The sequence below is a fragment of the Papio anubis genome, chromosome X, assembly GCF_008728515.1.
Source record: "Papio anubis isolate 15944 chromosome X, Panubis1.0, whole genome shotgun sequence".
NCBI lineage: Eukaryota > Metazoa > Chordata > Mammalia > Primates > Cercopithecidae > Papio > Papio anubis.
In genome coordinates, this window is record NC_044996.1 from 13842166 (window position 1) to 13862358 (window position 20193).

At 39.5% G+C, this 20193-nt stretch overlaps 1 long non-coding RNA gene across 2 annotated transcripts in view; it reads right to left on the minus strand.

Annotated features, from left to right (window-relative positions):
- Positions 1 to 20193, minus strand: part of LOC103880928 — a 66038-nt gene that overhangs the window by 22414 nt on the left and 23431 nt on the right. Inside the window, exons 4-5 of one of the 2 annotated variants that reach the window (XR_002519530.2) lie at positions 17932 to 18022; positions 15527 to 16295 (exon numbers count right to left, since the gene is read on the minus strand). This is a non-coding gene — a long non-coding RNA (uncharacterized LOC103880928). Of the gene's footprint in view, positions 1 to 15526; positions 16296 to 17931; positions 18023 to 20193 lie in introns of those variants that run through there. The other variant, XR_002519531.2, reaches the window with a different exon arrangement.

Consider the following 20193-nt stretch of genomic DNA (forward strand, 5'->3'; position numbering starts at 1 on the left):
AATTTCCATTCCCCTAGAAAAGTAATGCATTCTTGCTTGTCCAAGTTTACATTACCTGACATGATTTGGGCATGACTTTTTTACAACAAAAGTGAAAAATAGCCTCATAATCAATGATACTTTTACAAGCTATTCATACAGAGAAAGCCAGGGGATTTTTACTACGGGGCTTGCACAGAGCCCAGTTAACCTGGCAATATTCATGTACCATATTGTGAAGACACAAGCCAATGACTATGCCTGGTGGTTGGACCCAACAGACAAGTGAAGTATTGTTGATGTTAGAGACAGACAGACCCTTCCTCACAAAACTTCTAGTGGCTTTGTTCCCTCTCCCTCCTCCTTGAGACCTTAGAGTTGATAGGATTTTGTAATGTCACTACTGACTATTCAGATGTGGAAATACCAGAGATTGCTGAAAACTTTTTTTCTTGCTCATGGTGGAAGGGATGACAGAGATGTATTTGAGATGAGCTTTAACAGATGAGATGAGTTTTAAACAGCCGAATGGAGGAAAAGCGGCACTATAGGCAAAGGCAGTGGCAGAGAGGTGGGGGAAAAGCCTAAAGAACTGGAAGAAGCCAGAGCAAGGGGGAGTTACTACTATGTCCTGTCCCTAAGATAATCATCACCAAGGGATCAAGGGAGGGCATAAGAAAATGATTGTGGCAAAGGTGAAGGAGCAATTGCAAACATCTCCCTTCCTTTTGGCCAAGTTCCTCCTAAAACTCTTCCAGCTCTCCTTTATCCTTTTGAAATTCCTATGTAATAAGGAGGGCTGTGGGGTAGATATGTAGACTCCTTTCTGAGTTGCTGCAGGAAACTGAATCATGCGGCTTTGTAAACAAGGCTCTTTAAAAGTCCTTAATCCCAAGACATTTAGTAATATTCACAAATACAAGATTAAATGAAAAATTTGAAGAGCAAAATATGCCTGCTACATTAATAAAGTATTAGTGGACTATAATAAGGATTTCATGTAATCTCTTTAGGAAGCCCTTAATACCCTGCATTGACTACAAGACTATTCTTGTTTCCTCTGAAATTCTACCTCAGCATATTGTTCATCCAGCCAGGAAAGACACTGAAGCCTCTTCAAAATGTATTCTTCCCACTGGCAGATTGGTTTAGGTTGTCAAGTCTTATTTTATATCACATGCATCTTGCTTTGGTCTCACATGATTATTTCCCAGATTATATAGTCCTCTATCAGATATACAAACAGCCAACAAACATATGAAAAAATGCTCAACATCTCCAATTATCAGGGAAATACAAATTAAAATCACCATGAAACACCACCTTATTTCTGCAAAAATGGCCATAATTAAAAAATTTTTTAAAAAATAGATGTTGGCATGGATATGGTAAAAAGGGAAAACTTTGACACTGCTGGTGGGAATGTAAACTAGTACAACCACTATGGAAAATGGTATTGAGGTTCCTTACAGAACTGAAAGTAGAACTCCCATTTGATCCAACAATCCCACAACTGGGCATCTACCCAAAACAAAAGAAGCAATTATACAGAGAGACACATGCACACACGTTTATATTAATAGCAGTACAATTCACAATTGCAAAACTATGAAACCAAGTCCCCATCAACCAATGAATGCATAAAGAACATGTGGTATATATGCACCATGAAATACTACTCAGCCATAAAAAGAATGAAAGAATGTCTTTTGCAGCAACTTGGATGGAGCTGGAGGCCATTATTCTAAGTGAAGTAACTCAGGAATGGAAAACCAAATATTGTATGTTCCCACTAATAAGTGGGAGCTATGCTATGGGGATGCAAAGGCATAAGAATGATATAGTGGACTTTGGAGACTCGGGGGAAAAGGATGTATGGAGAGTGAGCAATAAAAGACTACGTATTAGGTGCAGTGTATACTGCTCAGGTGACAGGTGCACCAAAATCTCAGAAATCACCACTAAATAACTTTTCCATGTAACCAAAAACCACCTGTACCCCAAAAACTATTGAAATAAAAAAACAGTCCTCTATCAATAGACATGGTTTTAAAAAATTCATTTATTTTTAGTAGACCAAAAATGGCATATATTTATCGTGTATATGATGCGTTATTGAAACATGTATATAGTGTGAAATGGCTAAGTCAAACTAATTAACATATGTATTACCTCACATAGTTATTTTTGTGGTGACAACACTTAAAATCTACTCTCTTGACAATTGTCAAGAATACAATATATTGTTATCCACCATATTCACCATGTTGTACAGTAGATCTCCTGAACTTACTCCTCCTGTCTAACTGAAATTTTGGATCCTTTGTCAAACGTCTCCCCATGTCCCCTCCTCCTTACCCCAGCCCCTGGCAAACATCATTCTACTCTCTGCTTCCATGAGTTCAACTTTTTTACACTCCACATATGAGGACAAAACAGTATTTGTCTTCTGTGTCTGGCTTATTTTATTTAACATAATGTTCTCCAGGTTCATCCATGTTGTCCCAAAGGACAAGATTTCCTTTTTTATGGCTGAATTGTATTCTATTGTGTATATATACCAGATTTTCTTTATTCATTCATTGATGGACTTGTAGAACATGTTTTTAAAACTTCAAAACTTGGCCAGGCATGGTGTCTCACACCTGTAATACCAACACTTTGAGGAGGTGAAAGCAGGAGGATCACTTGTGCCCAGGAGTTTGAGACCAGCCTGGGCAACATAGGGAGGCCTTGTCTCTACAAAAACTTTTCAAAAAATGTTTAAAAATTAGCCAGGCAAAGTGATGGGAGCTTGTGGTCCTAGCTACTCAGGCAACTAAGGTGGGAAAATCCTTGAGCCCAGGAAGTCAAGACTGCAGTGAGCTCCTTGATCATTGCACTAAAAGCCTGGGAGAGCAGAGTACACCCTGTCTCTGCAATTTTTTTGAGTCGGAGTCTGCCTCTGCTGCCCAGGCTGGCGCAGTGGCGCCGACCCTCGGCTCACTGCAAGCACCGCTCGGGTTCCCGCCATTCTCCTGCCTCAGCCTCCCGAGTAGCTGGGACTACAGGCACCCTCGGCCACCACGCCTCGCCACTTTTGTAATTTTAGTAGAGACGGGTTTCACCATGTTGACCAGGATGGTTCCATCTCCTGACTCCGTGGTCCACCGCCTTGGCCTCCCAAAGTGCTGGGATTATGGCGCGGAGCCACCGCGTCTAGCCTAAAAATTAAATTAAACTAAATTAAAACTGCAAACTTAAAATACTTTTCAAGTAGTTACCCACAAACTGATTAGGTTGAGGGAAGACACCGAGGGTGAATAGAAAGACAAAGAGATTCTGTACCACCTCATATTCAAGGTTCACCTGCAGCCATTAAAGTGAAATTCAGTGAAATATTTTTAAGGGTTTATATATCCCACTTCTCTAAACAAGAAGCATATTTTGTCAAACATTTAAATTAATTTGTAACCCTCATAACTTTAACAAACTTTCATTAAACAAAAATGAGGTGGCTTCTTCTGGGGTGGAAGTTAATATTTTATATTCTTCTATCCCAGTTTATCTGTAAAGGGTCATGAAATGCCCTTTAACTGCATAAGATGTTGTCATCCACTGTATACTTCCTCCTATAAACTTGTTGACAGGCCAGTATTTCACGCCAATTCCAGCATCTCTGGAGGCCGAGAAGGGCAGCTCGGAGACCAGCTCATTAACGTGGTTTAAATCCCTGTAGTCCCTACTAAAAATGCCAAAAAATTAGCTGGGCATGGTGGCACACGTCTGCAGTCCCAGCTACTCAGGAGGCTGAGGTGGGAGAATTACTTGAATCCGGGAGGTAGAGATTGCAGTGAGCCAAGACCACGCGCCATTGCACTCCAGCCTGGGTAACAGAGTGAGATTCCGTCTCAAAAAAAAAAAAAAAAAAAACTGTTGGACAAATAGGAGAGAAGAGTGCAGGGCAGGGATGGCATGTGGCCAGATAGGTCAAGGCACCAGAGGCACAGCCAGAGGAATTTTGCTTTCCATAGCCAATTCCACATCTTCAAAAATAAGGCAGCTCTTAGTGAAGACAGTTGGGCACAGCCATCCTAGCCCACTGCCAGCTGGAAGAAAACAAAAGTCAAAGCCAGTACACCTGGCTTCACATGTTTACAATGCCTGTGTTGTTCTGTATGAAAAGCCAGGCCAGGATTCAATGAAGGCCAATGTAATTTTGAGACGGAGTCTCACAGCTGTGTCACCCAGGCTGGAGTGCAGGGATCTCGTGCTCACTGCAAGCTCCGCCTGCCAGGTTCACGCCCATTCTCCTGCCTCAGCCTCCTCCGAAAAGTAGCTAGACTACAGGCATGCCTCGCCACCACGCCCGCTAAGTTTTTGTATTTTAGTAGAGACGAGTTTCACCATGTTAGCCAGGATGGTTCGGACTCTGACCTCGGATCCACGCCACCGGCCTCCCAAAGTGCTGGGATTACAGGCTTGAGCCACCGCTACCGGCCTTTTCGTGATGAGTTTTGCTCTTCTTGCCCAGGCTGGAGTGCAATGGTGCGATCTCAGCTCACTGCAACCTCCTTCTCCCAGGTTCAAGCAATTCTCCTGCCTCAATCTCCTGAGTAGCTGGGATTACAGGTGCCAGCCACCACGCCCGGCTAATTTTTGTATTTTTAGTAGAGACGGGGTTTCACCATGTTGGCCAGGCTGGTCTCAAACTCCTGAACTCAGGAAATCTACTTGCCTTGGCCTCCCAAAGTGCTGGTATCACAGGCGTGAGCCACCGTGCCCAACCCAAAGTAATTATTTATTCATCAGCTCAGAGATTTCCAAACTTTGAAAAAAATGCAATTCCAGCCCATTTTACCCCATACCTAAATGTTTTTTTCAGAACACTTCCAAATAAACAAAGTTTTTGTTGCATTTATTATTTTTCCTACTAAGAAAACTCCTACGCATTTATTGTGGAAAATTTCGAAACTGCAGGGAAAATGTATTTATCTTTCCTTGTTAAGATGAATTCACTTGTGCTTTAGAAGCTTACATGTCCTGTCTTTCAAATCTTAGGACCAAAAGAAGGAACCATTATTTGAAACTGGCTTTGGAGTGAATCAGTGTGTGTGACGAAATGCAGTTTGTAAGGTAGATACTGAAGGAGCTCCAGTCCCAGGAAGGGAGTTAGAACAGTAAATATAGTAAATGTCAAGGGTGGAGCGGGAGGGTGGTAGAACACCTAATCATAAATATGGGACAATGTAAACAAACTCTTCATTAGTTGCTCCCCGCAAGCACACGGCTCTTTTTACTCAACACATTTCTAATACCAAATAGTTTGTTCTATTGTCTCCATAAATACATTAGTAGCTGTCACCTATCTTATAGTTTTTAGTTTAGCCCTTGTATGAAGCGTTGATTACGTAATTCTAAGTGAGTGATCATTGTGATATGTGCTAATTGTACAAATCCATCAGGAATGTGAATATTCTCAAAATGTAACTTCACACTGGATCCCTCTCTCATCCAACTATACGAAGCATAGATCTGCCAAATCACATTTTCTTTACATTCTACTGGGGATTATTATTTAGTTAATTACATAAAGAATATGTCACACGTTTTAGCCCACGCAGTGAACAAACTTAGTTAAAATCTAGAGGAATGCGGGAAGGGGGTATGTTGATCAAAGGATACAAAGTTTCAGTTAGACAGGAGGAATAAGTTTTAGTGATCTATTTCACAAAATGGTGACTGTAATAAATAATTACGCATTGTATATTTTAAATGTTTCACCACAAAAAGTTAAGTAGCTAAAAGAGTAGATTTTAAATGTTTTCAACACAAAGAAGATTAAGTATGTGAGGTAATGGATTTGTCAGTTTGAGTTAATCATTCCACAATGTCAACATGTATCAAAACATCACATGGTACTCCATAAATATATACAACTACAGTTTGTTAATCAAATAAATATTTTCTAATCTAGTGGAAGAAAAAATTAAAATGCTATATTTTTAAGTGACCAAGTTCTCTTATCCTCTATTTGCAGGCAGTGTCATTCATTCCTAACACTGTGGCTGGGGAGGGAGGCGTGAAGAGAAAAAGGCAGTTTCAAGTTCACTCCTGATTTATTGTAAGCAATGTATATGACTAATAAAATTCCTCAATCTTATGTAAGTTTCACTTTTCCATATTTTCTTGGGCCTGGTCCCAGACAGCATATGAAATGACCAGTGAATAAACTAGGGATAATATATAGAAGAAAAATAGACACTAAAGTTATCAACAAAAAATATTACCAGATAACTTTCTACCCTCTACTTTATTACTTTCTGTGTCACCAAGACCTATATTCAGTAGTGAAATACTTTTGGTTGGAAGCATCAGCTATCCCTATAGTTCTTAGTGAAGCAGCATTGGGGCATCTTCCAGCTGGGTTTAGACTGTCTGGAAACTATGGCTGAGTCGACAATGCAATCTGACCATATCATGTGGTCAATAGAGAAATGATGCTCAACTTAGGGAATGAATGGTCAGACTCACCAGGAATACTATGTAAGACTTTGGTACCCTGTCCTATGGACTATTGAGAGGAGAAAGCACGGATAACAGAAGTCTCAAAATTGTCAAATGAAGATTGAGAAAAACTTAGCTAGGCAAAGAATTAAAGGAAACATAGGTGCTGTCTTCAGTTATCAAAAGGGTCACGTATCAGTGGGAGGTGACTTGCTCAAGAGATCAGAACCTCTATCAAAGGAGGCAGATTTCAGTTCAATATGAGGAGGAGTTATCTAATGAAGATGGTCAAAGACTGAATGGGCTACCTTAGAAAACACCAAGCTTCCCAGTACTGGAGATGTTCAAGCAGAGGTAGGAGAGATAATTTATTGGGAATTTCAAAACTGAGATATGGGGATCACACTAAATGGCCTTTAAGGGTTGTTTGCAACTCTATGACTATATCATCACCTTCCCTTGTCTTGTCCTCAGTCTCAACTGGGGTCTAGGGGAAGCACTGGAAATTTTTCCTATGTCATAAATGAGGTCATTGCTTAGCTTTCAACCTACCTTCACTGACAGGTGTGGCCTCTGGGAACACAGTAGGGATTTTAGACAATGCTGCAGGTAGCTTAAAAAACCTCTGGTCCAGCCAGGTGTGGTGGCTCATTCCTGTAATCCCAACACTTTGGGAGGCCGAAGGAGGCGGGTCACAAGGTCAGGAGTTCAAGACCAGCCTGGCCAATATGGTGAAACCCCATCTCTACTAAAAATACAAAAAATTGCCGGGCATGGTGGCGTGCATCTGTAGTCTCAGCTACTCGGGAGGCTGACGCAGAAGAATCACTTGAACCCAGGAGGCAGAGGTTGCAGTGAGTCGAGATCGCACCACTACCCTCCAGCCTGGGTGACAAGCAAGACTCCGTCTCAAAAAAAAAAAATAAATTACCTGCACAAGATTGACACCCATCCATCTTGTTCAGGAACCCCCAGAAGAACCGATTCCCCACTACCAAGCTTCTCCACTTATACAAAGCATCTGTGCTTGGGAACCCCAGATCTCTGCACAACAATCAACTCCCCTCTGTCGGCTCCGCATTTAAAGCCTCTCAAAATGCACAGGTTTAGTAGTAATGCTCCACCTCTCTTTAGCACAAATGCAGATGTCCAACCACATCTTTACCTCCTATCTTCCTAACTGATCTAGATGTGACTCATCCTCCCCCAGACAAGTTGTGAAGCAGCTGGAAGTCTTTGATCTGAACCAATAACAGATCAGAGGTTGGCTCTTTGCTATTGGTTTACCGGGTTTGCAGCCCTTGCGGCAGCCAAACCTAGTGTACAAACTCAGGTGCAAAAAAATCAAAATGATGCAAATACTCCTACCTACTTTATCCTTGCATTTTGACACAACACAATAAACCCCTCTTCCTCACTTCCCAATAGAAATATGCAACCAAATATACTGTATCATTTTAGCCAGGAAACAGTCTTTTCATGAATACTCATTCCTAAAATACTACATTCCTATCCTTCTTTCTGCAGGTACAAGAAGCAATTTCAGCAATTTCTGATATTCCCAGGTCTGCACAGTCAGTAGCAACACCTAAAAATTTTACCAACTCCAAGGTCAAGAGGAGGAGGTGGAGGTAAAGCCTCTCGACTTTCTTTTGGGGAATGCCTTCCCTGTATCTAACATCAAAACTCCTTCAAAATGTCTATTGATGTAACTGCTCGCAGGGTCATGTGCTTGTATCTTCACAATATGGTGCATGAATACTGCCAGATTAACTAGACTCTGTGCAAGCCCCATAATAAAGATTTTCTTGCTTTCTCTGTGCAAATATTTTAATATCTTGTAACTGTATCATTAGCTGGGAAGGCTGTCTTTACCTTTTTTTTGTAAAAATTCACACCCAAATCATATTGGGTAATATAAAGTGAGACAATTGAAATGCATTACTTTTCAGGGTAGAGAGGGATTGTGTCTCACTACTGTGCAATTAAAGCAGAATAAACAGAAAAAAAAAATCTCTCCTACTGCAGAAGCTGATAAGCTTGTAGCTATCATCCTTAAGCCCTGATTCCAAGTGTCGTAGTTTGTCAAAACTTCCTGTTACTTTTCCATCTCTCATCTGTGTGTCCCTGTCTAATCAAAATGACCTAATAACAAATACCTGGCATTTTATCAGATATAAATCTCTATTTCTATTTTCTCTCTCTCTCTTTTTTTTTTTTTTGAGACAGAGTCTTGCTCTGTCACCCAGGCTGGAGTGCAGTGGTGCAGCCTCGGCTCATTGTCTCATTGCAACCTCTGTCTCCTGGGTTCAAGCAATTCTCCTGCTTCAGCCTCCCAAATAGCTGGAATTACAGGTGCCCGCCACTATGCCCAGCTAATTTTTGTGTTTTTAGTAGAGACCGGGTTTCACCATGTTGGTTAGCCTGATCTCGAACTCCTGACCTCTGATGATCCACTCTCCTTGGCCTCCCAAAAATGCCAGGATTACAGGTATGAGCCAATGCGTGCCTGGCCACCATTTTTGCTTGCTTCTTCCTTCCTTCCTTCCTTCCTTCCTTCCTTCCTTCCTTCCTTCCTTCCTTCCTTCCTTCCTTCCTTCCTTCCTTCTTTCCTTCCTCCCTTCCTTCCCTTCCTTCCCTTTCTTCCTTTCTTTCCTTCTTTCCATCTTTCTCTCTCTCTCTCTCTCTATCTCTCCATATATAGCCTTCTACCATAAGACCTTACCAACAAATATTCTTTCTGCTATTCACCGAGTGTTTTGTCAGCTCAAAGTCACACTAATTGCTTTCCATATAAGTATTTTAGAGGGATACCTTTTTGCTGTGCAGGAATTTTCTGCCTACATGAATATGAACAAATCTCAGGATATAGAATCGTTGCCTGAATGCATACTCTTTCTTTAAGGGACTTAAGTAGTTTGATTTTTTTAATATACTTGCAAAAGACCACATTTCAGCAGGGCAAAATATAGTACAGAAAAAGGAACATTAAAAAGTTGTCTACTTGGATCTACCTGGTGGGATGCAGGAAAAATAAAAGTGTTTCTGTCCTGCTTTTGAGTACCCTGGATTCAATGTACAACTCTAAGAGCAAAGCTCAAATTAACCGTGGATTAATAATCCTCACTCTGCCAATAGGTAAGTCACTTACTTGAAGATTTTGACCTTTCTCTCTCATATAAATCCCAAGAGTGTACCCTACACTAATCAAGCTAAGAGCCCTACATATTAAAATGTATATATCAGGTGTAATTGGTGGTTTTTCAAAATATTCAGCACAAAAACTTTTAATAAGCTCCACTCAATAATTTTAACCATAATCCAACTTACACAAAAATTTTCCGGTAAACTTTTGCAAAACAAAGTGCCCCTGGGAAAGCTTTCTTTAGGTAAGATGTAACCAATATATTCAGTCTATTTACCGTAAAGACAGATTAGAAGTTCCCTACAAAGATACAGTGAGGTTAAATTAAGTTGATTCCCTGGGACTGATCAGAGCTGAGAGACAGGGAGGAGCACACTGGCCGTTTTGCCAGCAATGCCGAAGGGACAGTGTGAAATAAAGCAAACTGTTGTTCGCCATCTCCTATCAGTGAGAAAAAGCATTGCCAAGATTATTTGTAAATCATCTTTCAATTGGCATTTTCTGTGGCCTCATTTGAACTGCTACTTTCACCTCTGTCCACTGCATTTCATAGCAAGATGCTGTAATTGTTTAAGACCCTCGGGATGTACTACAGAAGGCAATCATCTACAGGCATTCTTGCATTTGGAGTCATCTGGTATTTCCTGACTTCCCCAAGGTTTCTATTATGAGCTATTCCTTTTTACAACCAAGAAAATGAGTTCCTTCATACAATAGAGACAAGAGTCTTTTCCTTACTCAGATAATGGCAACTCTGAATACAGTTCTCTTCTGGGTAATGGGAAAACTTCTGTTAGTCTGAGATGGCTGGCACCCTTGGCCATTCCCTCCTCAATCCTGGTGTCCAAGACAAGTGCTTGTGACTGTGCCCCAGTGGCTCAGAGGATCTCTTCAAGCACATTTCCTCTTCTCTCTTCCAAACCCTCTAACCCTATTTGCATTTCTGCAATTTGCATCCAGGTGCCTCAACCCAGCCCTTTTGACAGCAGTGGGATGCCCTGGTTGGACTCTTGAGATTTCAAAGGCATGATTTCCTGGCTCTAGTACCCACTGGAATACTTACTGTGTATTCATGGGTCCGAGCAGCCTCACTACTGAGTCTAACTCAGATCTCTAGAGCCCCTGGCTGGTGCTTGTCACCTAGGCTCCAAGCTCTGAAGAGGAATAAATCATCTTTTACATCTGTTTCAACCTTTACTGTTTCAACCACTGCACGTCACAATGTACTTTCACTGGAATTTCAATTTGATTCTAACAATTGCCTTACCTGGGGTTAAGCAGGGCAAGTGTAATGTCACAGACATTTTATAGATGAGAAAATAGAGACACAGAAGATGCCCCAGGTTGTATCATGGAAAAATGAGGAGTCAATATGAGGTACTGTTGAGTAGTACGAACTACCCCTGTTCTACAACTATGATTCCTAACAACACAATAGCAGCAATAATAGCTTATGAATCCTATGTTATGAGCTGACAGCAAGAGTTCAGTGCACATTAGGAATGCTTCTAATTTTATTTTGCATCTTCAGTTAATTATTCACTGGCAAGTATCCCCTTTTGAATGGAATCAACTACATAATTGGTAGGGCCTAATGCAAAATGAAAATGTGGGGCCCCTTTCTAAAAATTTATTAAGAATTTCATAGCAGAGCATTAAGCCAAGCATGGAACCTTAAGGCAAGCATGGAACCTTAAGCCAAGCATGGAACCTTTGCAAGCAAGGAGCCTTGTGCAAAAGCCCCTTTTGCCCATGAAGTTGGGCTTCTAAACCCTCAAGAAATATCTAAGAAGTCTTAATGTAAGGTTTCACTGTAGGGACAAGAGAGAAAACGTGTCATTGGTTCTCTTATTATTCTCATTGCAAGAAAACATTCACTTTGTTACTTCTTGATTGATTGATTGATGAGATTGGTATCTCATATCATCAAGAGTATCATTAGAATCAGGGATGTGCCATAATTCCTGATTGACAAATCTTGTTTTTACTTTATTGATTCTTGAGATAATGTACTTCGTGTGAAATTTTCATGCATCCTACAGATCTCCCGAATATAATATAAAACAAAAACTAGGAAGCTGCCCAATCTTCATTCTTTCCCTTCTTAGACCCTTCAGTCAAGAAAGGATATACTGATTATGTTAAAACTAAACTAAGCCTTGACGAGGAGAACTCTATCTGTCAGCCTACTTATGAAGAAAAACAGTCATTGAAGTCATAGCTTCACACAAGACTGTGCTAAGCAGTTCTCCCAATGGAGGTACTAGACCTTTTCAGTCTGGAGAGATCCGGTCTGTCCCAGCCCTAACCCTACATGTCACCATTCTACCCTAGCCCTCCCACTTCCAAACCAGGAAACAAAGAACAGAATGCCAGAAAAACCATGAAATACCAATTATGATGAGATGTATAATGAAATGTTATTTAAGAGGACTCTGATAAAATTTTAAAGAGAATCACATTTTAAGTTTTGTAAATACAATAATACATAGAAAAGGTGTTTTCATTAGGCCAATGTCTTTGAGTTTGACTTTCTGCCCTCCATGATCTTTTTCTCTTGATAGATAACTTGGTGTATTTATCAATTCTAGGATGCATATTTTTTATCACACTTCACATCACTGAAATCAGAATGGATCTTATAATCAATGGCATTTTACAGTCACTGTGGGCCAGAAAGCAGTTGAATAGGGGAAAACATTGTCCATGTATGCTCAAATTTGGTCACAGCTGTTGTTATATCATGATACATAATAAAAATATATATCTAAATACATCTAAAAGAGCTCATCAGTAAGTATGAAATTAAAATTCTAATGAATATGAAAGCATTACATCATAGTTCATCTGGAAGTATATTTTTCTCTTAATATTACATAAGAAATAACTACATAAAAAAGTTTCAGATGTTGATGGGGGTGGTGGCTCACGCCTGTGATCCCAGCATTTTGGGAGGCCAAGGCAGGCAGATCACCTGAGGTCAGGAGTTTGAGACTATCCTGACCAACATGGAGAAACCCCTGTCTCTACTAAAACTACAAAAAATTAGCCAGGCATGGTGGCGCATGCCTGTAATCCCAGCTACTCAGGAGGCTGAGGCAGGAGAATCGCTTGAACCCGGGAGGCGGAAGTTGTGGTGATCCGAGACTGCATCATTGCACTCCAGCCTGGGAAACAAGAGCGAAACTCCGTCTCAAAAAAAAAAAAAAAAAAAAAAAATCAGATATGATTAAATACTTCATGTCTTCCATGGAATGCATTATCCACCACTGGAATTATGAAGAGTCTGAAAAGCTTCACATGTAACCACTAAGAAGCTTTTCAAAGTTCATATGGGAAAGTGGGTACTAATAGAAGACTTTTTTCCCAATATTCTTACTGGAATATTACTTTTTTTACTTTTTCCTGCTTAATACCAAAAATCCCCCAACATGGAAACCCAAAAACTAGTAAAAGGCACAGGTAACATCAGAATAGCAATATACTGAACCAGATTAGTGGAAAATCAATTTTTTCCATAGAAGTGGTTTTAGGGAAACTTAGAGAGATTTCCAATATAAACTTTAGACCAGCACTGTCATATAATATATATAATGTGAGCTTCACAAGTAACTTTAAATTTTCATGTAGCAACATTTTTTAAAAGTTTAAAAATCAAGTAAAATTAATTTTCGTGAAATGCACTGTGTAATTCTATATCATCAAAATATTATTTCAACATGTAGTTAACATAAAATACTAGTGAAATACTTTATCTATGTTTGTCCTGTCCTTGAAATCCAGTGTGTATTTTACGCTTACAGCATATCTGTTTGTGCTAGCCACACTTTAAATGTTAGCCACATGTGATTGTGGCTCCCAAACTGGACAAAACAAGTTTAGTCAAAATGTGCATGTATCAACAAAACCAAAAAATCCCTTCCAGGACATTTAGCTCAAACATGATCACTCACAGAAGCATCCAGCAGAAATTCAAAAGTGACAGCTACTTCCATTGCACAGTAGTGAACATAAACTACAATAAATGGGTGATTCCAAGAATTACAACAATGTAGTGTTCTGGAACAATCTTGCAGGAGACAGACTAGAACAGTGGTCTTCAAACTAGGCTACTGTTACACAAATTCTTTTCAAGAAGTACCTGAGTAGGAACAGTATCAATGAATCTACTTTCAGGTTCTCAAATCTTACGTGTATTCTCTCTTGAAATGAAACTGCCTAAGAACACCATTTTCCCCCACCTGCTTCAAATTAAGCATTCTTTTCCAGCTAGTCTCAATATTAATCGCTAACATATGTCATCAACTGGGGGCGGGGGGAAGCATCTCCTAACCAGTTACAGTAGATATTGCTGACACTGATTCTTTTCAACATAATTGGACTGTTTTCTAATACTAAAAAATATTTAGACTTTGGTAAAACTTATGTATAGAAACTGGCAATGCCACTACTGGGTATTTATCGAAAAGAATAGAAACTAATATATCAAAGGGATACATGTGCTCCCATGTTTATTGCAGCACTATTCACAATAGCAAAGTTATGGAATCAACCTAAGTGTCCATCCACAGATGGATGGATAAGGAAAACGTGTTACATATAAACCATGGAATACTACTGGGTCATAAAAAAGAATGAAATCTTACCATTTGCAGCAACATGGATGAAACTGGAAGTCATTATCTTAAGTAAAATAAACCAGGCACAAAAAGACAAATAGCACATATTCTCACTCATATGTGGGAGCTAAAAAAGTTGATCTCATGGAGGTAGATAGTAGAATAATAGACACCAGAGACTGGGAAGGCTGTATAGGCAGGACGGGAGGGATGAAGAGAGGCTCATTAATTGACACAAACATACAGTTAAATAGAAGGAATAAGTTCTAGTGTTTGATAGCATAGTAAGGTAACTGTAGGTAACAACAACGCATTGTGTTTTTCGGAATAGCTAGACGAGAGGAGCTGAAATGTACCTAACACAGAGAAATGATAAATACTCAGGTGATAGTTACCTTAAATACCTTGACTTGAACATTACAAATTCTAGGCATGTGAAAAAATTTCACATGTACCTCATAAGTATATACAAATGTATCAAGAATATTTAAAAAGTTAAAAATTAAAGAAGAAATTATGTGATTTATTTCAGAAATTATGTGATCATTGTATTCAACTTATTAGAACCTGGTTTCTCAGACTGTATTGTAAAATATCTTTTCCAATTAAAATCAATCCTCAGCCTACTGCGGTGGCTAAAGCTTGTAATCTCAGCACTTTGGGAGGCCAAGGCAAGTGGATTGCTTGAGTCTAGGAGCTCGAGACCAGCCTGGGCAACATGGTGAAACCCTGCCTCTACTAAAAAGACAAAAATTAACCAGGTGTCGTGACTCGCACCTATAATCACAGCTACTCGGGAGGCTGAGGCATGAGAATCACTTGAATCTGGGAGGTGGAGGTTGCAGTGAGCCGAGATTGCACCACTGCACTCCAGCCTGGGCAAAAGAGACTCTGACTCCAAAAAAAAAAAAATTCATTTTATAAATAATCTTTATACTTTCTACTTCCTATTATCAAAAATAAAATGACACGTGAGTTTTATATTTAGCAATTATTTTTCAGACTCTTTCATAAAATATCGTAAAAAAGTTTGATTCTAGGCTGAGTGCAGTGGCTCACGCCTGTAATCCCAGCACTTTGGGAGGCCGAGGTGGACGGATCATGAGGTCAGGAGATCGAGACCATCCTGGCCAACATGGTGAAACCCCGTCTCTACTAAACATACAAAAATTAGCTGGACGTGATGGCAGGCGCCTGTAATCCCAGCTACTCGGGAGGCTGACACAGGAGAATCGCTTGAACCTGGGAGGGGGAGGTTGCAGTGAGCCGAGATCACCCCACTGCACTCCAGCCTGGCAACAGAGCGAGTCTCTGTCTAAAAAAAAAAAAAAAAAAGAAAAGAAAAAAAGAAAAGTTTAATTCTATGGTCTAATTAAATTTATGGATTTGAGGAAAAAAAATGTATATGCTATTCTTAGTTAATTATTCCCAGAAATTCAACTCCAATGTTCTAAAAACACATGCATACATATTTACATGAGAAATTCTGCCTACATTCAGATTCCTTGTTTCATGTATGACGTCCAATGGTAACTACATACTACATTATTTAATTTAAAATTATATATCAGAAACAAAGTTATTAATTTCTTAATTTATTTTGAAGTGGATAAAAACCTCATTTTTATTTTAATATGATATTTACTTTGCTAGTTATCTGTTTAACAGGGTGCTTCATAATTGATTTATCCATGGTTTGAATAATGCACCTCAAAATGTATATTAATATTTTTTCCTTGAAAAATGAAGTCAGACATTCTTTCTGAAAGTAAATCTGATTTTGTTGATTTTTTTATATGAATACTGCCTTTGCCAATTAAATTATATTATGAATATTTTCTATAAAATTGTTAATTCAAATCTGTAGCCTCAAGTTCTTATATTTATAGAATATAATAAATTAAAGGCTGGGTGCAGTAGCTCATGCCTGTAATCCCAGCACTTTGGGAGGCCGAGGCAGGAGAATCGCTTGAACCTGGGAGGCTTCAAGACCACAAATATGGTACTTACTCAGTTTGGTCACTAGGAGGCTGCAGAGAGCCGAGATCGAGCCATTACACTCCAGCCTGGGCAACAAGAGTGAAACTCCGTCTCAATCAATCAATCAATAAATAGCATTTTATCAAAATTATTGTATTGGCAAAGGCATATCGATCTAAGTACTTTGATTTTCACAACCTTTTATATGTATAATGAATTTTAAATAATGCCGCAAATGAAAATATGACAGATGTAATAGTTATGTAATAAATTTGGGGAAAGCCATTTTAGTAAACTTCCCGGAAACTGAAAAAGTGACTGAACAACAAATCCTTTAGTAAATCAGAAGGTTTCTTTGCTTTCACAGAATTAAAGATGGGTCTAATCAAGTTGTCTGTTAAAACTCAAAAATTTAGTTAAAATTTTTTTAATCATTAAAAATTATCTTTGATGACAGGTCATTACATGATTATTTATGGGAATGAAATTTTCTGAGTTCTTTTATCTATAAAAATGAAAGACAGGAGCTGAACTCTGTCGCATTAGAAATAAGTAAGGGTCATCCTCAGATTCAAAAATTAGTTTGGGGAAAATAAAATCATATTCACTTAAGAGATGTATTTTTGGCCAGGCGGGGTGGCTCACGCCTGTAATCTCAGCACTTTGGGAGGCCGAGCATGTGGATCACCTGAGATCGGGAGTTTGAGACCAGCCTGGCCAACATGGTGAAACCCTGTCTCTACTAAAAACACAAAAAAATTAGCCGGGCATGGTGGCGCATGCCTGTAATCCCAGCTACTCAGGAGGCTGAGGCATGAGAATTGCTTGAACCTGGAAGGTGGAGTTTACAGTGAGCTGAAATCACGTCACTGCACTGCAGCCTTGGTGACAAAGCAAGACTCTGTTTAAAAAAAAAAAAAAGGGGGGGGATGTATTTTCAACCAATTTTACTTTTCATTTTACTAATTACTTACCAAATGTGTAACATTTTATGTTCTTCTGATTAAGTGTGTTGTACTACTAATAAATTTATGATAAAAATTTTAATCTTTTGAGGTTTAGAGTCACAGAAAATTTATTTCAATTCTTATATACTTGTTGCAGGCATGTATGGTAAGGTGACCAATAAGGGGCCTTTAACCATTTAAAATATATACATTATTATACATTATCTGAGGGAAGTTGAATGGAATGGCAAGTTCAAGGAGATAGAAATACTATGTAAAATTTCTGATTGCTAAAGAAGACCTTGTTCATGTTTTTTTAAATTAACAATTATGAATATCAAATGAGTATGATATTTTTATTTCATTTATTTTTGCATGCAAAAATTTGATGAAATAATTTATTTAAAAGTCTGAGTATTCACAATATGCTGGAAATATGCTACAAATACTTAAACTTATGATAAGAAATTTCAGGTGTTCACTTCAAGATGTGTGATGGAGGGGACCGTTTTCCAAAATGATGTTAGGTGGTAAATAATTAGAAAGTATGAAGATCACTGCTATAGAACACGGTCTCAGTGAATTCCACAAGGAAATTTGGGGATGGCAGGGAAAAGGTTGAAAGGATTTGTTTTATTTGTGACTTTAGGTACCTAGATATGTGGCGTCGCTACTCAGCAATGCATACTTGCTTATTCACAAGGGTGATTACACAACCTTGCAATGAGTGAAGTTTTAGGGACTTGTCTGAGCAGTCCACAAATACGTTACTTACTCAGTTTAGTCACTAGGTGGCAAATGTGCACTGGGGGCGAAGCCCTCATCCCATGCTTCCACTCCTCTCTCTCTCAATCTTCCATCTCCTCCTGAAAAGAGGAAAAGAATACTAATGACAATAATAACAACAATAGGCCGCTAGCGAAGAATGTTGTTTCAGATAACATTTGCCAAAGACAATAATAATCCCTTATCATGCTGAAATTTGAAATGATGACCTTGTTTGTGGGGACTGAAATCCATATTACTACATTAATAAACTATTCTTTATTAATACATTTACAAAAAAAGGTTATTAATACATCTCTATGATATAATCATGCAGTTTGACCACAAAAACCAAACCCTCTCTAGCTAAGCACTTTGTGCCAGGCAAAGAATGGCTGTGGCAGCATATGGTTTCCTGGCTGGGCAGGAAGCGTTTGAACACCACTTCTCCTTCCAAAGAACTCCTAAAGATAGGTGCTAATGTACTCCTGTGTTACAGGTGAGAAGGCAAGAAAATGGCCCCAAATCATTGAACTAGTAAGTGATGGGCTACAAGTTAAGTACAGTTTTTTGCTTTAATATGATATGCATTTAAATATTACAGTTTGACATTTCAGTGGGGTGTGTGTCTGTGCATGTATCTTATTCTGTATGTGGTCCCAGCATGTTTCTATTTCTGTGATTCTATATGATTTTATGTCTCTGATTCTGTGCACGTGGGTTTGTGAGGTGTGTGCATACTCGCATGTGAACTCAAGATCTTCTAGAGATCGTTCTGGTAATGTCCACATCTACTTTTATACAGCATATTAAGCAGAAGGAGCTTGATAATTTTCATTCTCTCTTGAAAAGACTCTAAGACAAGGGCACGAACAGAAAACCAAACACCACATGTTCTCCTCATAGATGGGAGCTGAACAATAGAATCACTTGGACACAGGAAGGAACATCACACACACGGGGGCCTGGCCCAGGGGAGAGGGGAGGGGGGAGGGATAGCATTAGGAATATACCTAAATGTAAATATATGCGAGTTAATGGAGTTTTAAACACATAACATAGCACATGTATACATATGTAACAAATCTACCGTTTGTTTTTTTGTACCCTAGAACTTAAAATTATAATAAAAAAAACAAAATAAAATAGAATAAGAGTCACAGCCTCAGCTGGGGCAGTGGCCTCACGCCTGTAATCCCAGCACTTTGGGGACCAAGACGTTCGGATGCACAAGGCTCAGGAGTTTGGGACCAGCCTAGCTAAGATGGTGAAACCTTGTCTCTAAAATAAAAATTAGCCAAGGCGTGGTGGTGGGTGCCAGTAATCCCAGCTGGGAGGCTGAGGCAGAGAGGTACAGACCTGAGGGAGGTGGAGGCTGCAGTGGTGTGGTCACCACCTCCAGCCTGGGCGACAAACAAGGGCACAATCTCAAAAAGGCCGGGTAGCTGATTGTCCATGAAATCCCAGCACTTCGGGAGGCAGAGGCAGGCCGGGATCACGAGGTCGGGAGAATCAGGGTCTATCCACCGGCCTGCTCTGAGTGAGGCAAAGTCTCTAAAATACAAAAGCAGCGGGCCGAGGGCGGCTGGCGTCGTGATTACAGCTACTCAGGAGGCTGAGGCAGGGGCGAATGGTAAACCCAGGAGGCGGGAGCTTGCGGTAGGCTGAGATCCACATGCAGCACTCCAGCCTGAGCCAGAGTGAGACTCAAAATCTAAAGTCACAGCCCACTGCTTGTAAAGTGCTTCTTTGTAGTTAAGTGTATAAACTTTCATATGCATAAATTGCATGTGTCTCTAGTGTCTGGGCATGTGTAAGTCTGTTTCTGTTTGTGGCATGATTAAGTCTATAAATGCATCCATATAGCTACATTGGCATATGTATATGTGTATATCCAGCTTCTGTTGGGTAATGCATTTAGGACTTGTATGTCATGAACCTATGAGTACATTTGTAGAACAGTGTGTGTGGATATGTGCATGCCAATGTGTACATATGTTGACACGTGAGGGTGCATGTCTGTACATCTGTGCATTTGTGTACCTGTGTATGTCTATATGTACATATGCATGTCTAAAGTGTGTTTAGATAGGTATTATCTAAAGATATATGTATATGTCTCGTACATGCTTATGATGTAGTCTGCTTGGGTATTTCTGTGTGGGTATACATGGCATCTGAGTGTACATCTGCCTGTGCATTTAAATGTCTGTACATGCAAGTACATTTATAGAGCTCTTTATGCATGGGCCTGTAATGGTTTTTTTGTGTT